This window comes from Physeter macrocephalus, chromosome 21 (genome assembly GCF_002837175.3).
Source record: "Physeter macrocephalus isolate SW-GA chromosome 21, ASM283717v5, whole genome shotgun sequence".
NCBI lineage: Eukaryota > Metazoa > Chordata > Mammalia > Artiodactyla > Physeteridae > Physeter > Physeter macrocephalus.
This window is the reverse complement of record NC_041234.1, coordinates 31,922,756-31,929,367: the sequence shown is the minus strand read 5'-3', so window position 1 is coordinate 31,929,367 and position 6,612 is coordinate 31,922,756. Positions and strand designations below refer to the sequence as shown.

At 39.0% G+C, this 6,612-nt stretch overlaps 1 long non-coding RNA gene across 1 annotated transcript in view; it reads right to left on the bottom strand.

The window, feature by feature from the left end:
- The window catches only part of LOC129391731 (uncharacterized), a 56,076-nt gene extending 49,899 nt beyond the window's left edge, over nt 1-6,177 (bottom strand). The window contains exon 1 of the long non-coding RNA XR_008616379.1: nt 6,070-6,177. This is a non-coding gene — a long non-coding RNA (uncharacterized lncRNA). The remainder of the gene's footprint in view (nt 1-6,069) is intronic.
- Between the last annotated feature and the right edge of the window lie 435 nt (nt 6,178-6,612).

The following is a 6,612-nucleotide window of genomic DNA, read 5'->3' as shown; positions in this document are numbered from 1 at the left end:
TTCCTTAAAAAACTAAAAATAGAACTACCATACGACCCAGCAATCCCACTACTGGGCATATACCCTGAGAAAACCATAATTCAAAAAGAGTCATGTACCAAAATGTTCATTGCAGCACTATTTACAATAGCCAGGACATGGAAGCAACCTAAGTGTCCATCAACAGATGAATGGATAAAGAAGAGGTGGCACATATATACAGTGGAATATTACTCAGCCATAAAAAGGAATGAAACTGAGTTATTTGTAGTGAGTTGGATGGACCTAGAGACTGTCATTCAGAGTGAAGTAAGTCAGAAAGAGAAAAACAAATACCATATGCTAACACATATATATGGAATCTAAAGAAAAAAAATGGTCATGAAGAACCTAGGGGCAAGATGGGAATAAAGATGCAGACCTGCTAGAGAATGGACTTGAGGATACAGGGAGGGGGAAGGGTAAGCTGGGACAAAGTGAGAGAGTGGTATGGACATATATACACTACCAAACGTAAAATAGATAGCTAGTAGGCAGCAGCCGCATAGCACAGGGAGATCAGCTTGGTGCTTTGTTACCACCTAGATAGGTAGGATAGGGAGGGTGGGAGAGAGGGAGACTCAAGAGGGAAGAGATATGGGGACATATGTATATGTATAACTGATTCACTTTGTTATAAAGCAACAACTAACACACCATTATAAAGCAATTATACTCCAATAAAGATGTTAAATTTTTTTTAATTGGAGTATAGTTGATTTACAATGTTCTGTTAGTTTCAGGTGTACAGCAAAGTGAATCAGTTATATATATATATATACCCACTCTTTTAAAAATTCTTTTCCCATATAGGTCATTACAGAGTATTGAGTAGAGTTCCCTGTTCAGTAGGCTCTTATTAGTTATCTATTTTTTATATAATAGCTTGTATATATCAATCCCAATCTCCCAATTTATCCCTCTCCCCTTCCCCCCTGGTAACCATAAGTTTGTTTTCTACATCTCTGACTCTATTTCTGTTTTGTAAATAAGTTCATTTGTACCATTTTTTTAGATTCCACATATAAGTGATATCATATGGTATCTGTCTTTCTCTGTCTGACTTACTTCACTCATTATGACAATCTCTAGGTTCACCCATGTTGCTGCAAATGGCATTATTTTGTTCTTTTTATGGCTGAGTAATATTCCATCTTTATTCATTCCTCTGTCAATGGACATTAAGGTTGCTTCCATGTCCTGGCTATTGTAAATACTGCTGCAGTGAATATTGGGGTGCATGTATGAATTCTTTGGATTAGTGTTAGCATGGTACATGTTTTGCCATCGTTTTACTTTTAACCTATTTTTGTCTTTATTTTTAAAGTGGATTTCTTGCACAGAACATATAGTTGCATCTTGCTTTTTTATCCAATTGAAAAATCTCTATTTGCCATTTACATATAATATGATTATAGATGTGGTTGTGTTTAAATCTACCATATGGTTATTTGTTTTCTATTTGTTCTATCTGTTCTCTTTTCCCTTTTTCCTTTATTTCAGTGTTATTTTTTAAATTTTCCTTTTTTCGGTACACGGGCCTCTCACTGTGTGGCCTCTCCCATTGTGGAGCACAGGCTCCGGACGCGCAGGCTCAGCGGCCATGGCTCATGGGCCCAGCCGCTCCGCGGCATGTGGGATCCTCCCGGACTGGGGCACGAACCCGTATCCCCTGCATCTGCAGGCAGACTCTCAACCACTGTGCCACCAGGGCAGCGCTCTGTGTTATTTTAAATTAAGTATTTGTATGATTCCTTTTTATATTCTTCGTTGGGTTTAAGAGCTTTAATACTTTCTCGTTTTATTTTAGTTGTTGCTTTAGAGTTTATAGTATTAATATCATTAACTTATTACAGTCTACCTTCAAGTGATATTATAGCACTTTATGTATAATTCAAGAACCTTACAACATACTTCAATGTACCCTCCTAAGTTTTGTGCTATTGTTGTTATATATTTCAATTTGCATGTATTATAAATGGCATGATTCATTGTTATTTTAATTTTAAACAGTTGATTATCTTTTAAAGAGATCCAAATAATAAGAAAAGTATTTATATTTACCCATGTAGTTACCATTTCTGGTGCTCTTCATTCCTTTGTGTAGATGTAGATTTCCCTCTGGTATCATTTGCCTTCTGCTTGAAGGATCTCCTTCAACATTTTTTGTAGTGCAGGTCAGCTGATGATGAATTCTTTAAACTTTCGTATGTCTGAAAATGTCTTTATTTTGTCTTCATTAAAAAAATAATTTTGCAGGTAGAGAATTCTAGGTTGCTGGTTTGTTGTTGTTAATTTCAGTAAAGTTCTTGCTCCACTGTTTCCCTGCTCCACTGTTTCCTGGCTTGTTACTGACAAGAAAACTGCTTTTGTCCTTATCTTTGTTCCTGTGCATTTTCTTTTTTTCTCTAGGATCTTCTCTTCACCAGTGGTTTTGAGCAACTTGATTATGATGTGCCTTAAGTAGTTTTCGCATGTTCTTGTGCTTAGGATTTGTTGATTGTTGTATCTTTGGGTATATATTTTAAAATCTTATGTGGAAATATTTCAGCCAATATTTTTTCCAGACACCCACCTCTCTCCTCTCTTCAGGAAGCCCCACCTCCTCATACATTTATGAAATGACAAAATTTTGGAAATGGAGACCAGGTTAGTAGTTGCCAGGGGTTAGGGAAAGGTATAGGAGGGGGAGGTAGGTGTGGTTGTAAACTGCAACACCAAGGATCCCTGTGATAGAAGTGTCCTCTATCTTCATTCTAACCTCTAACTGTGATAAAATTGTATGAAACTAAACACACACACACAAATGAATACATGTAAAACTGGGAAAATCAGAATAAGATCAGTGTACTGTATCAATGTTAATATCCTGATTGTGATCATAGTTTTGCAAGATCTTACCACTGGGGGAAACTGGGTGCTATGAACTAAATGTCTGTGTCCCCCACAGATTTCATAGGTTGAAATCCTTACCCTCAAAGTGACAGTAGTAGGAGGTGGGGCCTTTGGGAGGTAATTAGGTCATGACACTGAAAGATCATAATAAAATTCTCTATATTTGCATATCACAATCTAAGTGAACCACATATGTTATGAACTGAATGTTTGTGTCCCCGTAAAATTCATATATTGAAATCCTAACCAGCAATGTGACGGTATTAGGAGGTGGGGCCTTTGGGAGGTAATTAGGTCATGAGAGTGGAGCCCTCATGAATGGGTTTAGTGCCCTTATAAGAAGAGACATGAGAACTAGCTTTCACTCTCTGATCTTCACCATGTGAGGATACAGTGAGAGGATGGCCACCTGCAAACTGAGAAGTGGGTTCTCACCCGACATCGGATCTGCTGGCACTTTGATCTTGGACTTCCCAGCCTCCAGAACTGTGAGAAGTAAATTTCTGTTGTTTAAGCCACCCAGTCTATGGTATTCTATTATAGCAGCCTGAATGGACTAAGATACTTGGTAAAGGATACACAGGACCTCTCAGTATTATTTGTCATAATTGTATGTGAGTTCACAATTATTTTAATTAAAATTCCAATTTAAAAAGGCATGTATGGGACAATTAAGGATATTTTTTAATAAGTAGGTAACAAATGATATTAAGAAAATATTGTTAATGTTTTAAGTGTGTTAATGGTATTGCAGTTAAACAGATACATACTAAAGGAAGTAAGGACAAAATATATCATTTCAGTGATTTGCTTTAAAATAATCCAGCAGTAGTAGATAAAACAAGATTAGTCATATGTTCATAACTGTTGATAGTTGTTGTACATGGGCAATGGGTACAAGGGGTTTATTATACTATTTTTTGCATTTCTGAATAGCTTGAATATTATGCAGTACACGTGGATAAGTTCTGTAATGCCAAAAATTAAAAGATAATTTTTAAGAAAAAAGGGAGGAAATGACCACAGGAAAAAACTGGACTGAAAATGTTATATATGACTAATGCCACTTATAATTTTGACCTATCTGTTGCTCAAGCAGTGTCAAAAGGCTGACCAAGAAAAACTATTACAGAGTATTACTGAAGTACATTTAGCTCACGCATTGATACATATAATTTAGTCTTTTCTGTTTGTATGACGTCAGACCATCAGAAAGGTGTGCCCTCAGACAGTTTTGGTTTCTTGTTATAATACATTTGCTGAGATCTGCTTTGACTGTGGGGCTTTGGCTTCCTCTGGAAAAAATGCTCTAGAATAGGGGTAGGCAGCTACACTTATTTGTTTACATATGGACTATGACTGTTTTTCATGCTACAAAAGCTGAGTTGAGTAGTTGTAACAGAGACTATGAGCCACAAAGCCTAAAATATTTACTACTGGGCCCTACAGAAAATATTTGCCAAGGGCTGCTTTAGAAGACAGCCAAAGAAAACACACAGTACTACATGCAAGATGGGGTTGCTATAACAGGGAACTATATTCAATATCCTATGATAAACCATAATGGAAAAGAATATTTAAAAAAAGAATATCTATCTATCTATCTATCTACATATATGAATCACTTTTCTGTACAGCAGAAATTAACACAACATTGTAAATCAACTATACTTCAATATAAAAATATAAAAAAGTAAAGGACTTCCCTGATGGCGCAGTGGTTAAGAATCTGCCTGCCAATGCAGGGGACATGGGTTTGAGCCCTGGTCCAGGAAAATCCCACATGCCGTGGAGCAACTAAGCCCGTGCGCAACAACTACTGAGCCTGTGCTCTAGAGCCCACAAGCCACAGCTACTGAGCCCGTGCACTGCAACTGCTGAGCCCACGTGCTGCAACTACTGAAGCCCGTGTGCCTAGAGCCCATGCTCCGCAGCAAGAGAAGCCACCGCAATGAGAAGCCAGTGCACTGCAACAAAGAGTAGCCCCTGCTTGCCACAACTAGAGAAAGCCCGCACGCAGCAATGAAGACCAAATGCAGCCAAAAATAAACTTTAAAATTTTTTTTAAAAAAAAGATGGGGTTGCTATAAGTGACATTGTTTCTCTATTATTAGGCTGACTATATGTCCAAGTTGTCACAGCATAATTATGAACAGAGTCCCCTCTATCAATTTATATGAATATCTATCAAAAACCTTTTGAAAACCCCATACCAGGAAGTTTCTACCACAGAGGAACTGTCATGCTGTCCTTGTGGACAATTTAATCACCTAACTGCTTGTGTTTCTTTTATTCTGTATCTGCCACAAAGAACACAAATTTGCAGTTTGATTTTAATAGCCATGTTACTAAAATTCATTCAGCATTGCGTGAATAGCTACAGTCTAATTGTGCTCTGTTGTTGACTTTGTCCTCTCTGTCTATATTTTCCCTGATCCTAACTTTATAGATTCATATGTGTTCATTTTACTATGCTGATTATAAACCTCATAAATCCAATGGTAAATGGAAGCAGCAACTAAACAAATAAAGGAACAAACGACAATGCACCAGAGACTGAGTATTTTCTAGTTCTTTTTTGGGAAGGAGAAGAGATCTATGGTCAGAGCTGGGGAAATGAGGGGTTACAGGTGAGAGGGTACCTTCAAGAGTCTGGAATCAGCAGGGAGCTGCCTCCCCCTCCCCTAGGCTGTAGGGGTGACCCTCCCATCCCACCCTTCCTCCATCAGCTGCATCATTTTCCACTGAAACACGCAGGGCTTTGAATGTGGGACACCAGCGACTTGGTGCTCACTCAGCAGGATGGTGATCTGTCTCAGGGCAGCGAGTCCAGAATCCACTGCTTCTGTGACCCACCTGCCCCTGCCCTGAGGCCCTGGTGACAGGTTAGGGCCAACTCCTCACTGAATTCCTGCCCCTGGAGACCTCTCCCTCCTCACCTCACACATGCTGCCATGTCCCTCTGCAGCCAGGGCTGGGGACCACTGGGGATAGCTCCAGTTGGCTGGCATCTTCCTGCTGGGCCTCAGCCCCCAGGCTCTCTTGCTGACAACTTTGCTCTTCCTGGGAGACTGAGGCCAGGTGGGCACCCATGGACTCAACCAGAGCTGCTGAGGCTGGAAGGAAGATTCTGCAGCCTTCACTATGGGGTCTTACCTAGGTGCTCCGCAGAGACTTCAAGAAACCTGGAAAGACAGTGTCCACATGGTCAGTTACTCAACATTCATCCCACGAACACTTCCTGCAGGCACCAAGGAGTGGCTAGCTGTGTTGAATACTGCGGAAGAGAAAAATTCAGAAAAAAACTAACTAGTTTATAGTCATGGTGGAATACAGGAAAGATGATAAAATTTGGATTAAAATTACTGAAGGTTTGAATCCCAGGTCTCTCACATGTTAGCTGGGAGAATATGAAGAAGTTACTTTCAGATACAGGTTCCAAAACAAGGCAGATATGCCTATCTTAAGAGATAATAAAAACTACATGAGATGATACTTGTAATGGTAAGCATTGAATAAATATTAGCAATTACTGTTATTAAAAGGCACACATCAGCACCTCATTTAATTTTCACAACTCTGACAATCAGTTCCGACTATTATTATTCTACCCATTTTACAGATAAGAAAATAGAGGCGTAGAGATTTTTAAGTCATGTGTACTAAGATCACAAAACTAAGTGGAAAGACAGGATTCAA